The following is a 22,787-nucleotide window of genomic DNA, read 5'->3' on the forward strand; positions in this document are numbered from 1 at the left end:
TTAATGTATTTAACTTGCACACCTCATAAAGGTGGTTAGGAAATCCCAATAAATAAATAAACCACTCTGATGCTTTCATTAACATGTATGTGGTATATAAAAACTTGTATAAATAGATACATTTTATTTAATCAATGGCAGAACAATAGTTCCATTCAGCTGGTCAAAGGTGTGATGAAATTATTTGGGGGTAATAACTATATCCTTTACTGCGGGCGGTGGCAGCAATTCACCTAGGATCGCCACTGCCCCCCCCCCCCCCCCCCCCCGCACGGTCGAACAATAAGAGTAATCTTACCGCATGGCCTGATTTTTTCGGCCTTTTTACCTGCTGTGGTAAAAAGGGCTTCAGTACAAGACAAAAATGGCCCCTGCTGCTAGCGCAGAGCCCTTTTTACTGCAGCTTAGTAAACGCGTCTCTAAGTTATTGTCTAAAATCCCTGCCAACTTGATTTTAGCTGGAGACTTTAATTGTATACTGGACCCTTTGCTGGACAGGAAACCATGTAAATGCTCTGAATCTATAAATAAAGACCTTAAAAATGTAATATCTGATCTAGGCCTGTTGGATATATGGAGAGCTTGATTTTACCTTTTGCTCTCAAGTCCACCACTCGTTTTCTAGGATAGACTATTTTCTGGTGTCAAAAAACATAGGGGCCATTTTATAAAGTGGTCTGCGGTAGTGTGGGCGCATGTATTGGACGCGTGCTGGACTATTTTTCCACTGCATCTGGAAAAAAAGGGAGGGGTTTGGGGGCCGGGAAATGGATATGTGGCAAAATTAAAACAAGCGTACATCTATTTATGGCCTGAGACCTCAACGCCACCCATTGACTTAACAGTAAGGGCTTATACATTACCCGAGCAGTAACCATCCAGCGTGTGCAAACTGCCAATTACCACTGGGAACGCCCCCGTGATAGAAAATAGAAAATGATTTTGTACCGCATTTTTTGGCACGTACCAAACTCAGAATTACCACCAGGTGCACACACTAGCCTGGCAGTAATGCCAATACGACACTTGCTGCACACGCGTATTCTCTTACACATTTTTGTAAAAGGGCCACTTAGAGGGGCATAATTGAACGAAAACGTCTATCTCCATGGGCGTTTATCTCCGAGAACAGGTCCGTGAAGGGGCGGACCGAACCGTATTTTCGAAAAAAATAGACGTCCATGTTTTATTCACCAATTTGTGAGCTGGGCGTTTTTGTTTTTCAGGGATAATGGAAAATGAAAGCGCCCAGCTCAAAAACAAATAAATCCAAGGCATTTGTTCGTGGGAGGGGCCAGGATTCGTAGTGCACTGGTCCCCCTCACATGCCAGGACACCAACCGGGCACCCTAGGGGGCACTTTTACAAAAACAAAAAAAAGGTAAAAGAGCTCCCAGGTGCATAGCACCCTTCCCTTGTGTGTTGAGTCCCCCAAATCCCCCTCAAAACCCACTGCCCACAAGTCTACACCATTACTATAGCCCTAAGGGGTGAAGGGGGGCACCTATATGTGGATACAATGGGTTTGGGGGGGTTGGATGACTAAGCATTAAGCAGCACAATTGTAACAGGTAGGGGGGGGGATGGACCTGGGTCCACCTGCCTGAAGTCCACTGCACCCCCTAACAACTGCTCCAGGGACCTGCATACTGCTGCCAGGGAGGTGGGTATGACATTTGAGGGTGAAAATAAAAAATTGTGAAACATCATGTTTTGTGGTGGGAGGGGGTTAGTGACCACTGGGGGAGTCAGGGGAGGTCATCCCCGATTCCCTCTGGTGGTAATCTGGTCATTTAGGGCACTTTTTGGGGCCTTATTCGTGAAAAAACAGGGTCCAGGAAAAGTGCCCTAAATTCTAGCTACAAACGCATACTTTTTTTCCATTATCGGCGAAAGGCGCCCATCTCTCCTCGGCCGATAACCACGCCCCAGTTCCACCTTCGCCACGCCTCTGACACGCCCCCGTCAACTTTGTACGCTTCTGCGATGGAGTGCAGTTGAAAACGTCCAAAATCGGCTTTCCATTATACCGATTTATTTGTTTTTGTGAAATAAATGTCTATCTCCCGATTTGGGTCGAAATCTAGGCGTTTTTCTCTTTCAATTATAAGGTGGTTAGTATCATCCATCAACAAATCTGAAATTAGTACCATTTCCATTAGTGATAATGCAGGGATATCTTTATTTTTAGATGATCTTTTGGAGCCCTCCCACTCACCTCTATGGAGATTTAATAATACATTGCTTGAAAATAAAGAATACACCTGTATTCGGGAATATTTTGTTTTGAAAGCTGACTCTGACTCACATTGTTTTATGGGATGTGTTCAAAGCCACCGTCAGAGGTAGCATAATGAATTTCGCTGCTAAAATGAATAAACATGACAGACAAATATTGGGCCCTATTTAGTAAGGTGCGTTAATGTTTTTAGCGTGCCTACAGTTAGCTTGTGCACTAACCATGTAGTCGCCTATAGGGTTATTGTAGGCACGTGCATGGTTAGTGCATGTACACGGTTAACGCACATTAAAAATGTTAATTGATTTATTGGAAAATTAGCTTAAGAATAACTGGTCACAGGACTTATTAAAAAAGTTAACTAATGCTAAATTTGAATACAATGAGATTTTTTTAGCAAGAAAGCTAAAAAAGAACTTTTATACATCAATCCATTTATTATGAGTCCAATAATAAATCAGGTAGGAATCTGGCTATCACAAAGGAAAGACATCTAAGGAAAGAACAGCAGCAATTAATTTAAAAAAACAGACATTTAACTACAAATCAGAAAGATATCTTGCAAGTATTCTATGATTTCTATGCAGCACTGTATAGGAGAGAAAGTTGCATTGACGACACAATATGTGATACATTTCTAAATGACATTACTTTTCTTAAATTGTCTGTATTACATGATAATCTTGGAAAAAGATATTACTTTAGATGTTCTCAAAGTCCTAAATGGTATGCAAAACCAAAAAAACTCCTGGAATGGATGGCATAATTATTGAGCTTTACATTTCGTTTAGACAGGTGTTAATTCCATATCTACTAGAAATGTATAGACCAGAGGCGTAGCCAGACAACAGATTTTGGGTGGGCACCAAGTGTTCTCCCCCCCCCCAAACAAAAAAAACCAAATTAGCTCAGCTGGTGGGAAAACGCTTCTTTCCATCTTGGCAGCAGGCATACACTGAAAACTGAGCATGCGCAGGTGCCGGTGTCGTGGAGATTAGCGTTTTCGTTACCATCAGGGGAAAGCTTCAGCTGGTGGAGTTTGGAATTCCCACGTTACCACTAAACATGTGCTACTGTTGGGTAGACCTGAGCCATAAATGGGTGGGCCCTGGCCCACCCAAGCCCACCTGTGGCTACGCCACTGGTATAGACAAATGATTTCAGATGGTTCATTTTCTGGTTCAATGGCTGAAGCTGTTATGATTGTGCTTCCAAAACTTGGTCGTGACCCCAAAGAAGCGGCTAACTATAGACCAGTCTCACTCATAAATAGTGATGCAAAGATATTTGCCAAAATTATTGCTAATAGATTAAGGGGCCCTTTTACTAAGCCGCGTAGGCGCCTATACATACCCAATGTACGTCAGTTTTGAGTTACCACCTGGCTACTGCGTGGCCCTTGCAGTAATTTTATATTTGATGCGTGTCTGCTTCGCGCACCGGAAAATATATTTATTTTCTGGCGCTTGGCGAAAATCAGGCAGTAACTCCAACTTGACATGCGTAGGCAATTACCACACGGTTAACGTGAGAGACCTTATCACTAAGTCAATGGCTAATGCTAAGGTCTCAGACCCAAAATGGATGCACGCCAATTTTTATTTTGCTGCACGTCCATTTTCGGCAAAAAATTAAAAAGGCATTTTTTCAGGCACGCTAAAAAATGGATCTGCACATTCCCAAAACTGATGCCTACACTAGCACAGGTCATTTTTCAGGGCACCTTAGTAAAAGGACCCCTAAATACTTGTTTACCCAGCCTTATACATATTGATCAATCTGGATTTATGGCTAAAAAAGATATTCTTCCAATAATACTAGGTTGTGCTTCCGATTGATGCAAATTGGTAAATCTATGCATACGCCTGCCGTCTCTGTATCCCTTGATGCAGAGAAGGCTTTTGACAGAGTTGAGTGGAATTACATGTTTAAAACTCTTGAATATTTTGGTATTAAATTCTGTCATTTCATTAAAACATTATATCAACACTCTTCTGCTAGGTTATATATCAATAATGTAGTAGCTCCATTCTTTGATTTACATAGAGGCACCAGACAAGGTTGCCCCTTGTCACCACTGCTATTTAACCTTGCGTTGGAACCCTTCCAGCTCATTTTCGAAAGTGATTGCCGGCCATCTTCCGACACAAATCGGGAGATGGCCGGCGATCTCCTGAACCGGCCAAATTTGCGATTAGACAGAATACTAATGTTCATGGCATCAAATGGGAAGATGTAGAGTATAAACTATCTGCATATGCAGATGATGTTCTTCCATGCATTACAAAGCCTGAAACTACCTTTCCCTCACTCCTAACAACTATCAAAACTTTTGGATCATTTTCAGGATATATGATTAACCTGCTTATAATCGAAAGAGAAAAACGCCTATATTGCGACCCAAATCGGGAGATGGGCGTCTTTCTCCCGTGGGTGCCCAAATCGGTATAATCGAAAGCTGATTTTGGGCGTTTCCAACTGCAATCCGACGCGGAAATGGGTAAAGTTGACGGGGGCGTGTCGGAGACGTGGTGAAGGCGGGACTGGGGCGTGGTTTTCAGCCGAGGAGAGATGGGCGTCTTTAGCTGATAATAAAAAAAAAAGGCGTGTTTATCGCAATTTTGGGTCACTTTTTTTGGACCCTTTTTTTTCACGAACAAGTCCCAAAAAAGTGCCCCAACTGGCCAGATGACCATTGGAGGGAATCGGGGATGACCTCCCCAGACTCCTCCAGTGGTCACTAACCTCCTCCCACCAAAAAACCCCCACTTTAAAAACTTTTTTTGCCAGCCTGTATGCCAGCCTCAAATGCCGTACCCATCTCCATGACAGCAGAATGTGTTCTATCCTGTGACAGCCTTTCCCTGGTTCTGATGTGGCTCTCGGGTGAGTGTGACACCTTTTCTGTTATGCGCACTGCAGAGTCACATCAGCAATGCATTGTGGTGGGTGTAGGGTATTGGGCTCCTCAATTCCACTAGCTTGTGGCAAATGCTCACGATGTTGGTAGTTGGTAGGCTGTACTCCCATGGTGCTTTTACCCCTGCTAACTGGGTCAGAGGGTGTCCAGTTTTGTTTCCGGTAGTCCATGAGGTAGTGGCCATTTTTGTAAGCCAGTTTTAGATCCCTTTCATGTGTTAGCCACGTTACAGAACTTAGTTCTTCCCTTGAATGTGGCTGAAAGAGGGCATTGTAGAGCATTTTGCCAGCTCTGACCTACTGCTAATTTCAGTACCAGGGAGACTCGTTGCCAGTGGGGCACAACCTCTGATCTGCAGTTAACTGTGAGTAAGCGTGCTTATTCCAATAAAGGACGTTTTCGGAGAGATTAGTCTTCAGGTGTCAACTGGTGTGCCAATGTTATACAGCAGCAACAAGTCCTAGAGGCCTGCGTGTATGCAGGTCCCTGGAGCACTTTTAGTGGGTACCGCAGTGCACTTCAGCCAGGTGGACCCAGGCCCATTCCCCCCTACCTGTAACACTTGTGCTGGTAAATGGGAGGTCTCCAAAACCCACTGTACCCACATGTAGGTGCCCCCTTCACCCCTAAGAGCTATGGTAGTGTTGTACATTTGTGGGTAGTGGGTTTTGTGGGAGGGGGGTTGGGGGCTCTGCACCCGTGGTAAGGGAGCTATGCCTGTGGGAGCAATTTCTGAAGTCCACCGCACTGACCTCTAGGGTGCCCAGTTGGTGTCCTGGCATATCAGGGGGGACCAGTGTACTACGAATCCTAGCCCTTCCCATGACCAAATGGCTCGGATTAGGACGTTTTTTGAGCTGGGCGTTTTTAGTTTCCATTATCGCTAAAAAAAACAAACGCCCAGCTCAAAAACGTCCATTTTTTCGAAAATACGGTCTGTCCCGCCTCTTCACGTACCCGTTTTCAGACATAGATGCCCATGGAGATAGGCGTTTGCGTTCGATTATGCCCTTCTAAGTGGACTAAATCTGAAATTCTTCCATTGAATGTGCAGGCTGCCAAAGGCCTCACTGCCAATTATCCGTTCAAATGGCAGAACACCGGTATCAAATACCTTGTCATACAAATTTTGTCTGATGTGCAAGCCACTCTTAAAGCCAATTAGCAAAATGTTATTGATAAGGTAAAAGATTTGTGCTGCCAATGGAAACCAAAATGGCTGTCTTGGTGGGGTAGAGTTGAAACTGTCAAGATGTCCATTTCATCAGTAATTCTCTACATCCTCTTCTTGCTGGAATTGCATCTCAATAACCAAAGAGTAGCCATACTGGGTCAGACCAATGGTCCATCTAGCCCAGTATCCTGTTTTCCAAACAGTGGCCAAGCCAGGTCACAAGTACCTGGCACCCAAATCATGGCAACACTCTATACTACAAATCCCAGGGCATACAGTTGCTTCCCATGTCTGTCTCAGTTCTAGTTGGAGGTGTGGCAGAAAGTCCAGGAGATATTAACCACTACAGAACCTTTATCATATCAAAGTGACATACTCAATATGCTCACTTCTGATAATAATAATATCCTAAAAGAGAATATGACCTTATTTGGCATAATGACTGCCATAGCTATCAAGTACATGTTGAGTTTATGGAAGAATGCTTTGAATCTCGATATACACTTTTGGTGTCAGAATATCTGCATCATATATAAATATGAATCTAATATAGTTCTAAAAATAGCCAATCTAAGAAAACTAATAACATATGGAAACCTATCAATGACTATCTTGACTCTTTTTAGTAATTTGTATTCTTTTGATATACATATTGCAAAGTTTGTTGTAATATTCTTTTTCAACACTCAAATATAAGTGCAGGTATTACAGTAGGTGGCTGTAATCTGTTAAATACCCATTGTTGATATTCTTTCTTTCTTTCTTCTTCCTCTATACACTTTTTTCCTGTGTGGTTTCTGTTTATAGTAACATTAGATATATGTTTTATTGTTCTTTTGCTGACATATTATTATGAAATAAAATATATTTTTGAATTAATAAAAGAATCTTGACTAGGAAGATGCATGCGTAAATTCAGATTGTTGCCAATTAGCGTCAATAATTGATTATTGTCTCCCAATTAGTGCTAATTGGCTCATTATTCAATTAAATTGCATATGCAATTTTGAGGGCCATATATAGAATTTGGGGGTTTGAGCATAAGTGCTGGCTATTTCTCCTTTGTTGCTCTAGAAGGAAGCAAGCTTTTCTATATCCCCCTCTAGTTTTCCCCTGACACAACTTGAAGTCGAAACATGGCCAAGTCAGGCTAGTTTTTATTTTTATTTGTGCATTAAGGGGTCCTTTTACTAAGGTGTGCTGAAAAGTGGCCTGCGCTGGTGTAGACACATGTATTGGATGAGCATAGGTCCATTTTTCAGCGCACCTGTAAAAAGGCCTTTTTTGCCGAAAATGTATGTGTGGCAAAATTAAAATTGGCGCGCGTCCATTTTGGGCCTGAGACCTTACCACCACCCATTGACCTAGCGGTAAGGTCTCACACGTTAACTAGGCGGTAATGGTTTAAGTGTATACTATGCTGATTACCATCCGGTTAGTGCCGCATGCCGGAAAAGTTCTAGCGTGCTTAGTGGGTACGTGTAAAAAATGAAATTACAGCCCTGGCCATTTGGTAGCTGGGCAGCAGTTCAAAACTGGCACACATAGGACGCATGTAGGCGCCTAAACGGCTTAGTAAAAGGACCCCTAAAGCTTTTATTCTACTTCTGCTCTCTGGCTATTAGGTGGTCTGCTGTTGTTGCTGCTGATCCTAGCATCACAGATCCTTGCCTCCCACACACACGCAGACCTTCTTTGGAGCAGGTGTAAATTTGTACAAATGAATTTGTCTACTGTTGAGGGTCATTGCATGAGCCTGTTTATAAAGGCACATGATTCTGGGTTGAAGCCTGCTAGTTCATCCATACTTTCCTCTTTTTGCCTCTATCAAGTAAGCATACATTAGATGCTTTTTTGTACATTTCATAGGATAAATAAATAAATAATCCCTGTTATGAAATTACCATTTTATGTGCTGTTACAAAAGATAATGATTTTGAAACCAGAAACAGATACATTCTGAGCTGTAAAAGTATGCTTCCTTTTATTTCTTTTTGCTATCATAGCTAGTTTCATAGTCCTTGCCCTTGATTGCTTGATGTTTTGAAGTTAACTGTAGCCATTCCTTTTCTTTTCAAACTCCAGGCGCCACCATTGCCCGTTTCTTGCCACAAGAATTTATGAGAAGGTTGACAGACTACACAACGTTTCAGAATATTCAGAAAATTTTCACCATTACCAGAATATCCAACCAGTGGCATCATGCAAGCCTACAGAAGATTATCACAAGCATCCGGCCCGAATGGATGCCAAATCGACTTTCAGGTGAGAAACTCTTAGGATAGAAGATCTTTATGTGTGTGTGTGTGTGTGTGTGTGATGTGGTGCAGAAATGATCAATCCTCTAGTCTACTGGTTCCCAGTTTCCATGAAGGGATCAATTGCTAGCTATGAAATAAGGATTAGGGGGTAGCGGACCTAGATATTGAATTTTCCCTAATAGTTTTCAGAAAATGAGAATTAATATATGCTTGTTCAGGCCAGGGGTTCTCAACCTAGTCCTTGAGACACTCTCAGCTAGTCAGGTTTTCAGGATATCCACAATGAATATGCATGAAAGAAATTTGCAAGTAATACTTCCTTGAATGCATATCTATCTCTTGTATATTCATTGCTATCATCCTGAAAACCTGACTGGTTGGGGGTCCTGAGGACTGGGTAGAGAACCCCTGATTTAGAGACATGAAAGAGAACTTTATCTTGAATACTGGATTATAACCACCTGAGGTAATGCAAAAAAAAACAAAAACTGTTTAAACAACATGATGCTTTTAAAACTAATAGAGCCCTACTTTTTGGCATTCATACATGTGAACAACATTCATACATATTGTAGACCCTAAAAGCAATGCCCCTATCTGAATACTCCTTTGCCCCTCATTATAGTCTGAAACATTGATATGGATTACACACACAGACATGGTAAGCACTTTAAAAATTATGCTTAAAAACAGCATGTTGAATAGGAACATAGAAATATGATGGCAGATAAGGGCTAAGTGGCCCATCCAGTCTGCCCATCCTTAGTAACCACTAACTCTTTCTTTCCTAAGGGATCCCACATGCCTGTCCCATGCTTTCTTAAATTTTGACACAGTCCTTGTCTCCACAACCCCGGCCATTCCACACATCCACTACCTTTTCCATGAAAAAGTATTTTCTTAGATTCCTCCTACGCCTATTTCCTCTTAACTTCTTCATATACCCCCTCATTCCTGAGTTTTCCTTCATTTGAAAAAGGCTCACCTCCTGTACATTAACGCCACTGAGGTATTTAAACATCTCTATTATATCCCCTCTCCCCAGTCTCTCTTCCAGCATTGAGGTTCCTAAGCCTGTCCCTATATGTTTTATGACCGAGACCGCTAACCAATTTTGTAGCCACCCTCTGGACCGACTCCATCCTGTTTATATCCTTCTGTAGGTGCGGTCTCCAGAATTGCAGTACAGTATACTCTAAGTGGGGCCTCACCAGAGATTTATATAAGGGCACTATCACCTCTTTTTTCCTGCTGGTCATCCCTCTCCTTATGGAGCCAAGCATCCTTCTGGCTTTGACCATCGCTTTTTCTACCTGTTTGAAGACCTTAAGATCATCAAGCACAATCATGGGTGAGAAAAGCCCCAAAGTAATTAATAACCCTCAGGAAGGTAAGACATCAAATACCCTTATAGAAAAGGGAGACAAAAGTAACATCTGGAGAGCTTTGTCTAACAATGCCCATAGTATGGGAAACAAATTTCTGGATCTAGAGGTTGCAATGATAGAAACTGACTCGGATTTAGTTGCGGTCATGGAGATGTGGCTCACAGAGAGCCATGACTGGGACATAGTTATACCTGGCTATAACTTATTCAGGAAGGACAGGGTAGGAAAAAAAGGGTAGAGGAGTGCCATTATATGTTAAGAAAAATATTAAAGTGACAGAATTGCAGGATGAATGGGGTAAGGAAGAAGCGCTTTGGGTTAAACTGGTAAGAGGGAAAGGAAAATGTGTTTACTTTGATTTAATATACAGGTCACCTTTACAGTCAGAAGAAATGGACAGAGACTTAATTGAAGACGTCCACAAAATAGTTAGAAAAGGGGAAGTACTACTGATAGATGATTTTAACATGCCAGACGTCGATTGGGGTGTCCCTGCTGCGTGGTCATCTAGAAGCAAAGAGGTCTTGGATTTTGTATAGGAAGAATTGTTTCAGTAGTGGGTAATGGAACCAATGTGAGATGGAGCTATCCTAGACCTGGTGCTTACAAACGGGGAGAATGTTTCTGATGTTACGGTAGGAGAACATTTGGCATCTAGCGATCACCATATAGTGTGGTTCAATATTAAGAAAAAGTAGGAGAGGGCTTATTTAAAAGTCCTAGATTTCAAAAGAAACTTTTCTGAGATGGGGGAATTTCTTAGGAGTTAGTTGGATGGGAACAACTGAAGGAAGTAGAACAGCAATGGGCAAAACTGAAAGGAGCTATTTTAAAGGCGACAAACCTTTATGTTAAAAAGTAAGAGGAAAAGAAAGCAGCTCTGGTTCTCAAGCACAGTAGCTGAAAAGGTAAGGGAAAGAAGGTTAGCCTTCATACGTTTCAAGAACACTCAGAAAGAGGAAGACAGGCAAAAATATCTGGAAAAGCTAAGAGAAGCTGGAAAAACTGTCAGGAATGTGAAGAGGCAAATGGAAGAAAAGATAGCTGATATGGTAAAATTGGGAGACAGACATTTTTCAGATATATAAATGACAGGAGGAAATCCCATAATACCATAGTGAGACTCAAAGCTGAGGGGGAGGAATATATAGAAGCTGATAAGGATAAAGCTGAACTGCTCAACAATTATTTCTGTTCTGTGTTCACGGATGAAAAACCGGAGGTATGACCACAGAAAACAAATGCTAATGGGGATGGATGTATGGTAGACTGGGACTGTTTCTCAGAAGACTTTGTTCATAAGGAGCTAGCTAAACTAAAAGTAGACAAAGCAATGGGGCCTGATGGGTGCATTTGAACGTGCTCAATGAACTCGGAGAGGTTCTTGTGGCTCTGCTCTCTGATATCTTCAGTGCTTCCTTAGAGTCTGGAGTCATCCCAGAGAATTAGAGAAGGGTGGAAATGGTCCCTCTGCACAAGAGCAAAAGTAAGGAGGAGGTTGGAAATTACATACCTGTTAGTCTGACCTTGGTGGCGAGCAAACTAATTGAAATGCTTCTAAAGCGGAGGATTGTGAGATTTCTCAAATTGAATGGATTGCAGGACCCGAGGCAGCATGGCTTCACTAGAGGAAGGTCGTGTCAGACAAACCTTATTGATTTCTTTGACTGGGTGACCAAAACGTTGGACTTGGGAGGGGCGCTAGATGTGGTGTGCTTGGATTTTAGCAAAGCCTTTGACATGGTTCTGCACAGGCAACTGATAAATAAACTGAGCGCCCTCAGTATGGGACCTAAAGTGACTGACTGGTTTAAAAATTGGTTAAATGGAAGGAGACAGAGTGTAGTGGTAAATGGAGCTTGCTCTGAGGAAAAGGATGTTATCAGTGTGTACCGCAGGGGTCGGTCCTCGGGCTGGCTCTTTTTAACATCTTTGTGAGAGATATTGTGGAAGGGCTGTCCGGTAAGGTTTGTCTCTTTGCAGATGATACCAAATTCTGTAATAGGGTGGACACCCTGGAGGGTGTGGATGACATGAGGAAGGATCTGGAGCAGCTTGAAGAATGGTCCGATGATTGGCAACTAAGATTTAATGTTCAGAAATGCAGGGGTCATGCACTTGGTTTACAAGAATCCAGGGGAGCAGTTCAACATAGGGGGTGAAAAGACTCTATGTATGAAAGAAGAGCAGGATTTGGGGGTGATTGTGTCTGATGACCTTAAGGTCTCCAAACAAGTAGAGAAAATGACAGTCAAAGCCAGAAGGATGCTTGGCTCATAAGGAGAGGGATGACTATGTTTAGATTTGGGATTTATTACTTGCCAAGCTCAAGGTGAGTTACAATGAGGTACAAAAATTTTCCCTGGCTCACAATCTAAGCTGTACCTGAGACAGTGGAAGATGAATTGATTTGCCCACTGAGAAGTTGAATTTTTAACCTTGGCTCTACTTTAAAACCAAGATAGGCCCAGATTACAATGAAGTGAAAAAGCTCTACTTCTTTGTACACAAATTAATGGATCCTATTGTGCCTACATCAACAGGTGAAGGCATCCCACGGGCTGCAGATCTAGCCAAATGTTTCCAAGAAAAACTCATAAAGTTAAAGAGTTCCCTTCCAAGGAGCAATTCCAGCCTTAGTGAATTCATCAGTGGCTTGGACCCGACGAGCACCCACCGGATCGTTTATTTTCAATCTTCTCACCTCTTTCTGTAGATTCTGTTAAGCAGGAGTTCCGCAGATTTTCCAGGAAGTATTACAAGCTGGATATGTGCTCCAACTATTTACTCCAGTGTGCCCCTCCCTGTTTTCTAACTGACTTGACGCTACATCTCAACTACATGCTTGGTAATAGCAAGTTCCCTTTAAGCTATGGTAACATCTTACTTACCCCAGTACCCAAGATGCCAAGAAAAAATGCAGTGATCTGTCCAACTATCGACCAATAGCATCTATTCCCCTCTTCGTGAAACTTACAGAGAGCATGGTGCATAAACAACTTAGTGAGCACCTGGACAAGTTCAATATTTTGCATAGCTCACAGTTGGGATTTCGTCCGCTTCATAGTACTGAGTCCGTGCTTGTCACTCTCCTAGCCAACTTCAAGAGGGAAATTGCTGTTGGAAAGAGTATCCTGCTCTTAACAGTTTGACATGTCTGGTGCCTTTGACATGGTGAACCATGACATCTTACTGCGGCTCCTAGATTACTTTGGTGCCAGTGGTAATGTGTTAGCCTGTTTGAAAGGTTTTCTTACCTCAAGAACTTAACAAGTAAACACCGGTTCTAACTTATCACCTTGTTGGAAAGCAGTTTGTGGAGTACCGCAGGGATCCCCACTGTCACCAACTCTCTTTAACATAATGTTGATTCCTTTGGCTGCAGCTCTTTCAAAACTTGGGCTCAGCCCGTTTATTTATGCAGATGATATTACTATTTTTATCCCTTTTAAGAAAGATCTAAATGAAATAACCAGCGAGATTCGGCAAGGATTTAACACCATGCTTGACTGGGCCAACTCCTTTCGATTCAGATTGAATGCTGAGAAAACCCACTGTCTGATTCTCTCCTCTCCCTATAATAAATTTGCATCCCCAGCATTAATCACTCTTGAGTTTGTGCTGCCAATTTCGGAGTCCCTAAAAATATTAGGCGTCATAGTTGATAGATCCTTGACCCTAGAGCAGCAAGTGAACTCTACAGTTAAGCAAATGTTCTTCTCTCTTTTGAAGCTTAAGCGTATCCAGCCGTATTTCCCTAGAGAAGTATTCCACAGCTTAGTTCAGTCTCTAGTTATAAGCCGTCTGGTCTATTGCAATGGCATCTATGGAGGATGCGCAGGCATGCTTCTAAAAAAGCTACAAACTGCCCAGAATACTGCAGCTAGGCTCATCTTTGGTAAATTGAGATTTGATAGCTCAGAACCGCTGCGTGAGAAGTTACACTGGCTTCCTGTGCAGGACAGAATTATTTTCAAAATCTGCACATTGGTGCACAAAATCATCTATGGAGATGCCCCTGCTTATATGGACACCCTCATTAACTTGCCGCCTAGGAACTCCCACAAGTCAACTCGTTCGTACCTGAATCTCCGCTACCCAGGTGCCTATGGCCTCAAGTACAAAACCACCTATGCATCCTCCTTCTCCTATCTCAGCACTCAGCTGTGGAATGGGCTGCCTCAATTGGTCAAACTCACCCCTGATCACCCGACCTTCAAGAAGCATCTCAAGACCTTCCTTTTTGCTAGAGCTTACGCTACGAACCCACCTGGCATCCCATCCTTTTGAACTCCGGCAAACGAAGCGACACATTGTCAGCCTTTACTCTTTCCCCTTACCCTCCTCAGTTATTTCTCTTTCCCTTTCTGACATTGCCTATATGCTTGTTGTATTATTGTACATTTTTGAAACTGCTGTACGCCACATTGAGCCTGCCTGTGGGTGGGAATACTGTGGGATATAAATACTATAAATAAATAAATAAATAAATATTCAGCCACACTTTCTCGTTAAATGCTGCAGAATAGCTGCTCTTGATCCGTTCAGCAAGATTTAACCAAGCAGGAGCATCTGGTGCCTGATTAAATTGCTTTGAATATTGGCCCCCATGCTTTTATTGTATTGTAATTTTGATTTGGGATCCTCTTTAACTTGTAAAGTGCCTTGAATGGGTTTAGATTAGTATACAACATTTTATAAATAAAAAAAATAAATGCTGGTTTGAATTTATTTTCTGATCACATTATAAATTCTTTCAAATCCCACTCGTATTTCAAATTTCACCAAGTATTTTAAGGGAGACACCCAACGATTTGAAGGGATTACATTTTGGTGATTCAAGCAGGGAAGTCTCTCTGACCAGCAGGCAAAGTCAGGAATGATGTTACGGGAATTCTCCATCAACTCATCAGCTCCAGAGATGAGACTTCAACTTCTGAAACTTTCCAGCCTAGTTAAATAATGATGTTTTTCCTTGATTCACATCCTGCCTGTTTGAGTCAGCCAGCAATGGCCAAGAGAAGCATGCTTTGCTTAATTTTTTTAAATGGGTTTTCCCCTCAGTGAGCATATAGTGATCACATGTATTCTGCATGATCTGAACAAAACATATATAACATAAAGCAACAGAACATGCACAAAGTACAAGGGCCAATTAAAGCACAGCATATGTTCTAATGGTCAGGTTACATGTATACATATAGTGAGCCAGAGGGCAACAGACAGTCTAGACCAGTGATGGCGAACCTATGGCATGCGTGCCAGAGAGGGCATGCAGAGCCCTCTCTGTTGGCACGCGCGCCATCACCTCAGCCAGTTCCAGCCCCCCTCCGAATAAAAAGTCATACCTGCTCGGGGTTAAGGCGGCGTCGGCAGTGGCAGTGAAAAGTGCTGGCTTGGTGCGCCTTCAGCCTTCCCTTCTGTCTCTCAAGCTCTGGTCCCGCCCTCATTTCCTGTTTTCCCCAAGGGCGGGACCAGAGCTTGAGAGACAGAAGGGAAGGCTGAAGGCGCACTGAGCCAGCGCTTTTCACTGCCACTGCCGCCTTAACCCTGACCAGGTATGACTTTTAAATTTTGGAGGGGGGCCCTTGTGCTCGGAGGGAGGGAGGGAGGGCGGGCGGGCAGGCAGATGGCCTTGTGCTCGGAGGGAGGGCGGCCGGCCGGCCTGCCTGCCTGCCTGCTTGCCTGCCTGCCTGGTGTTGGGAGAGAGGGAGGCCTGCCTGGTGCTGGGAGGGAGGGAGGGCGGGCGAGCAGGAGGGCTGTTAGGTTTTCCATGGTGACTTCCTCGGAAAACGGAAGTGCATCGCATCGGATTAGTATTTTAATACTAATTTGCTCATTTGCATACCATTTTCGTTGGCTGCTACTGTAACAGGAAAATGCCCTTTTGTGCATGTCCCCGGTTTACTACTTGCGTTCTAAACTGGCTAGAACCAGTTTAAAACCCATGTTGCTGTTGTTCAGGTTAAATTGCCCTGTTGGCACTTTGCAATAAATAATTAGATTTTGGGTTGCTGTTTGGGCACTCGGTCTCTGAAAGGTTCGCCATCACTGGTCTAGACTATTACCAGTACCACTATACCTTGTTGATGATGTTTTTTGTTCCATGGAAGAACATTACATTTGTGATCTCTTTATAGTCAGTATATTTCAATTCTTGCTCTTTCCTCCGCTAGTCCTAAAAGTTGCATAATTAAGTAGCAATTACTTGTCAGTAGTAGCAATAGCATGTTTTCCCCACCTTGTGTGTATATTGTAGCATGAATGACAATACGGTTGAAATATCTTTGCTCTGAAGCAAGAGAAAGCTGATTCAGTAGCAAAAGATTAATCTGTTCAACATCACATGCTGAATAATAAACTGGGGAATCAAACTGGGACCAGGAGGCTTTTCTAGTGTTGGTTTTTAACACTAGGTTGTATTGTAAGCTATTTATTGTAAAGAATGACCATTAGAACAAACAGAGCAGCTCAAGATAGGGAGCAGTCATAGAACTGTATATGGAAGCCTAGACAGACAAAATACAATTTTTGGTAATTGGATGACTGTCTATCACAGAGGTGGCCAAACTTGGTTCTCGAGGGCCACAACCCAATCGGGATTTCAGAGTTTCCCCAATGAATATGCATGAGATTGATTTTTTATACAGTACGTGCAAATAGATCTCATGCATATTCATTGAGGAAATCTTGGAAACTCAACTGGTTTGTGGCCCTTGAAGACCAAGGTTGACCACCTGCTGTACCACAAGCTTGACCTTGAAGTGGTAGATATGAGATCTAAAATTACCCTGCTGCTTTAAAATAGTGTGCTTACCCTATTGTGCCTTTTGTGCTGTTATTTCCAGGATAGATTACGTACCTCATAATATGAGGGTACGAACACCGAAAAAACGAGTGAAGTATGAACCAAAGACAGAAAAGATGGATTTGAATTCCACCTATGCCCAAGATTATAATCCATATGCTATCCACCCGAAATCTTCATTTAAACCTGTTCAAGCTAGATTGATGTGTCCTGTCAAGATGGACGGATTAAGTACATACAGAGGTATGTTTTTTTCAGAAGTGCTTGCACTCTATAGAAGTAAAATGCAGCCAGTGCAGTGCTTTGTGTTTATTTGTATTTATTGATATGGACACATGGGGAGGGAATTCTATAAATGATGCTTAAAAATCCATGGCAGAAAATATCCTTTATAGAATCATGCTTATTGCCAATTCCCATGCCTTACCTTTGGCACCACAGTGCTGAAACCTGGTGTAAATGCTGGTGTCCAAGTTAGACGCATTGAGACAGTACTCTGTAAGAATGCATGCAACATTTTGGAATGCCCATGCCCTTCCCATGACTACACGCTCTTTTGAGTTACACGCTATTAGAGTTAGGCACCGTGCCTTATAGATTGGAGCAGAGTCAGATGCACATGCAGATTTTAATGGGTGCCAAGTAACTTCAATAATTGGTTGTTAGCACCTAATTATTGAAGTTAATTGGCTTGTTAGCCATTTATGGGTCACTTCTATATATGGCACCGAAAAAGCGCTATTCTATGAACACACTTAAAGTTAGGCACAGTTTATAGACTAGTGCTTATGCCCAGGAATCATGCCTTTAGGCACGGCCATTGCGCCAACAGAAACATGGTGCGTACAAACCTAAATTAGGCACGAATCCCCCCCTTCTATAATAACGCATGTAAGTACTAGGAATGCCCCCCTGACCCTCCTATTTCTTTGCTCCCCTTTTTTTACTCATGCGTAAAATTTAGGTGTGGATCCTGAGCCTAAATTTACATGCATATATTCCAATTACATCTAATTAGTGACAATTAGTGCTTGTTAAAAAGTCAATTATTGTTGCTAATTAGCTCATTTATTGCGTATACCCACATTGGCACATGCAATTTTTGTTGACTTTTATAGAATTAGGGGGTTAATTTGCTGATGCATCTTGGGAGCATGCCCAAATTTGGTCATGCAAATCTAGGTCAAGCAAAAGTAGAGGGATTCAATGGTGCAGCGGAATCTGTGTAGCTTTTCTTTTGCTACACGCAAATCTAAGTGCCATATATAGAATCCTGGGGACAATGTCCTTAAGGCATTCTCTCTGTCTTGCTAGATATTGAAGGTGAATTTAGAAGGCTTGCGCAAAATTGCATACGTAAATAGCAAATGACTCTGTGTATGCAATGTAAAGTGCACTAACTGACACCAGCCCTAGAGCTGATGCAAATGAGTGCACCTACAATTTGCAAATACATGCATAAATTGTAGTATTTTATAATCAACGTGTATACTTGCTAACATTGCCCATATTCTAAGCAATCTTTGCCTATGTGCATGCCCACGGTAAAAGAATGTGCCATTCTACCAACATGTGTATTTTTACACCAGTTGGTATTGGCTAATTAGGCCTTGCAAATGATTAAGCTACCATACATGTTCTTGCCACCTAAAACCAGTGGCGTAGCTATGTGGGGCCTGAGAGGGCCTGGGCCCCCGTAGATTTGGCCCTGGCCCACCTGCCGACGATCCCCTTGAACCCCCCTCCTGCCATCAACTCTCCCCCGCAATCGCCACCCGCCCCGTCGCCGCATCAGATACCTTGTTTGCTGGCGGGGGTCCCCGAACCCCGCCAACCGAAGAGTGTCTTCTTCAGTGCCGGAGTAGCGCCTTCGTTCAACGAAGTTCCTGGTGCGATCAGCTGTTTCGACGCCTTATGTCCTGCATGGGGCTACATGTACGGTGCAGGATGTAAGGCGTTGAAACAGCTGATCGCACCAGGAACTTCGTTGAACGAAAGTGCTACTCCGGCTCTGAAGAAGACTCTCTTCGGCTGGCGGGGTTCAGGGACCCCCGCCAGCAAACAAGGTATCTGATGCAGTGGGGGGGGGGGGGGGGGCGGCGACGGCGGGGGAGAGGTGGTGGTGGGAGGGGGGTTCAAGGGGGTCATCAGCAGGCCAGCAGGGGGGGCCAATGTGGCAGCGGCTAAACAGTGCCCTCCCCACCTCGGGCTCTGGCTCCCCCTCCCGGTGAGGTCTGGCTACGCCCCTGCCTAAAACTAGAAAATTATCCCCTAAAAGTCTTGAGCTTCTTTGCTATTTTGCTGGGACGTACACACATACATTCGATATCTGCATGTACACCTACTCCTGGACATGCATAACCTCAGGTATCCTCTTGTTTGGAGCTGGGAGTAAAAGGAATGATTGAGGGGGAAATTCTGGTTCTTTAATAGTTTCCCCTTGTAGGTGCTGTTTTATACATAAGCACATAAGCACCACCATACTGGGAAAAGACCAAGGGACCATCAAGGCCAGCATCCTGTCTCTGACAGCGGCCAATCCAGGCTTCAAGAACCTGGCAAAACCCGGGAAAACAAAATGCTGGTTTCCTGCTTTTAATGTATCTAAAAAAAATGTTTTCTATCACTTTTCGCCTCTATCGCTACTGAAGTGTGTAAATGGCAAAATCCATTGCTTGCCGGTATCACTGTGTAGGCACTCTGGGTCCCAGTGTTCAGAATAATACAAAGACTAAGATTCTTCAAAAAAACTGATAAAGATAAGTAATGACATCATTTTTCATTCATGGTTGATGGATATAAGTGAGAAAGTTAAAAAAAGACAAAAAATTCACAAAAGAAAAAAAATATATTTATATAAATACAAAAAAAAGAAAATAAAAAAATGGATTTAAATATTTTATAGTGAACAGATGAAAAACTGGGCGTGCCATCCACTTCCTGTATATAAGAGCATTGTCTCTTAAGGAAGCTCACCTCTGAGGGTCCTACTAACTAAATTGAGATATTGGACTTGTACACTACAGGAATTATAGTAGTATTGATCACATCGGTATGCTGTAGTAGTAAAACTCACTTTACCTCATTATAATTTGCACATTCCTACCTAGACATCCTGTACAAAATGAGGCTTCATGTATAGTTTTTAGCCACCCAAAGGTTTTATTGCAAGTTGTATAATTAGATGTTATCTTGGGATCTTTCTGTAAGCATGGCTGTACAAATAATATCTACTGTACTCTAGCTACAAATCAGAGAGAAATTATTTCCTTTTATCTAATTGAGTGGTGGGCAATTTGCTGAAGATTCAGCACTCTTGGAAAATAGACAGAATTGAAACATTTGGTTGTGATCTGCAATATTTTCCAAAGCACTCAGCAAGTAGAACTCTCTGATAAGAATCTTATCCCATATTGAATGAATTTACTTGTTAAAGCTGTATTTCACACATACTCTGGCTTTCAAAGATCCCACATCATTGTCTATAGATTGCTGCAGTATGAAAGGAGTTTGTCCGTCAAGGCTTTTGTGTTTCAATTTATAAAGCACAACTTTGCAAACTATAACTTGATGCTCTTCTGTGATAAATTGCTTTTCCTCTGCCATGAGTTCCAGATGTAATTTAAGTCAGCAGTACAATTTAAATGATCTATTGTCTACTATCAGAACGAACGCTTGAATGCTTCCAGGGCTCCAACTTCTTATGTGTACACTTTAATCAGGATTAGGTACTCGAATTTATCTACATAATCTAATTGTATATCTTTTGTCTTGGAGATACAAGCACTAACATTGCTTGAAGCAATATAACCTGTTGTTTATAACCCACTTTCCCAGACACTTTAATGTTTTCAAGATGGGGACACATGGAAATCTCAAGTAACCTTCGAAGCGCAGGAATTCAGTAATAAGCACACTGTTCTTTGGGATAGTAGAATTTTTGGATTATCCTGACTGAACTAAATTCAGAATGTTCACAGGAGCTCTGTCTGTATACAGTTTAATAATTGCTTAAAACCAAAGGCTCTCTCTGCTTAAAGTGCCATCTCAGTAAGCTTCCTACGTGGAAGAACAGTGCAAAATATAGGTTGGATCTAATGTTTTAGTGATATGTTCTATCATTATCACCCCAGGGAATGCCCAGGCCAGTGATATTATATAAAAATGTAATACGCATACTGGAGGGATATGTTGCTATTAAGCCTGTGTGCTGAGCATTCCCGTAAAAAGAAGACAAGCATATGATTGACAAATACTTGTGGTTTTCAAGGGAGACATGTTGCGGCTCCAGTGCTGTTGGAGCTGTAAAGTAATCCTGTTCATCCTATCCTATAATAACCCCTGGATCTGACTTAATGCAAACCAGGTCTTAAAAAAAATAAGTCAGTGCAGGACTGTCTTTTTTCTTTGTTTTTAGTGTTGATGAACTTGACTGGCCTCAGTCTAAGGAAAGCTTTGAACATTTTCACTGTGGCATGATGTTTGGGCGAGGCATGAGACCAATCAATGGTGCTGAGAAATATCATTAATGTACGAAACAAAACAGCATATATATTTATAATGATCAGGAAAACACTGAAATTCATGTCGGATAATGGGTGTGGTAGATGGCAGTGAAAAGGTTAAGGGTATGATAGCTTAGGGAAAAAAACTCTGTGGTGCCTCCTCCCTTGATGCCTTAACTCTAACCTTGTGTGGGGATGTTACTGCCACTGTATACTTTTCACTCTCTCTCTCTCTCTCTCTCCCTCTCCCTCTCTCTCTCTCTATATATATATATTCTGACCTGATGCTTCTCAGAGATGACTCATTTCTAGGAAAGTCCCATATACTGTAGTATTAATTAGATCATACATCTTTCAGTCACACTTGTTCTTTCCAATCCTTAATGTTATTGTAAAAAGAACACATTGAAAGGTACGTGCTGTAAGTATTGCATAAAGGGTGTTTCTCTGACCTGTTTTGGTATGTGAGTAAAAGACTGGGAGACTGAATGAGTGAGTGGATTAGAAAGTTATGAATCAGGAAGAGAGCGAAATGATTCTGTGAAGGGGAAAGTTATAAAAGGGATGGTAGGTCTGAGTGAGTGAGTGATTGAGTACATAAGTATTGCCATACTGGGACAGACCAAAGGTCCATCAAACCCAGCATCCTGTTCCCATCGGTGGCAAATCCAGACTACAAGTACCTGACAAGATCACAAAACAGTACATGTTATGCTGCTTATCCTAGAAATAAGCAGTAGATTTTCCCCAAGTCCATTTTAATAATGGCTTATGGACTTTTAGGAAGCTATCCAAACCCTTTTTAAACCCCGCTAAGCTAACTGCTTTTACTACATTCTCTGGCAGCAACACATAAATTGACTGCATAAGCGCAAAAACCAACTACAAAGTGCACTAATAATAGTAATCATATAATAAAAAGCAATGGGAAATAAAAGATAATGTATTATAGCTATATACAGCATGTGATAATGTAACACTGGTCCTGCATATATACACATTATGTAATATATGTGTATATATGCAGTGTGTATTTGAAAAGGAGAGTATCAAAACAATGAAAATCTATTATAAGAAAAAACAATCCTATTGCTTAATTCAGATTGAAACACTGAGAACCAAACATGTTTCAAAAGCTATCTAGGCTGAAATAAAAATGAAGCATTACAAAAAACATGCCGTCCAGAGCTAATAGTGTACTGAAAATAGACCATCTAAATGGAATGTGTTTACAAAAAACACTGTACTGATGTGTGGTAGTAAAAAAAACGCCATCTACATGTGGGGGTGAATAGTTTGTTTGTAGAAAACTCAGCAAGTTTATATGGCATAGTGAAAAAATGCTACACAGTGCAGCATATCCGTAGCCAGGCAAGGCAGACTAAGAAATAAAGAACAATGAAGTGTAAAACAAACGTAGTTAGATAAAAGTGTGAACTACAAAACAGTAAACATCGCTAATATGCTGTGAACAGCACTCACAGTATAATGT

The sequence above is a fragment of the Microcaecilia unicolor genome, chromosome 2, assembly GCF_901765095.1.
Source record: "Microcaecilia unicolor chromosome 2, aMicUni1.1, whole genome shotgun sequence".
Classification (NCBI taxonomy): domain Eukaryota; kingdom Metazoa; phylum Chordata; class Amphibia; order Gymnophiona; family Siphonopidae; genus Microcaecilia; species Microcaecilia unicolor.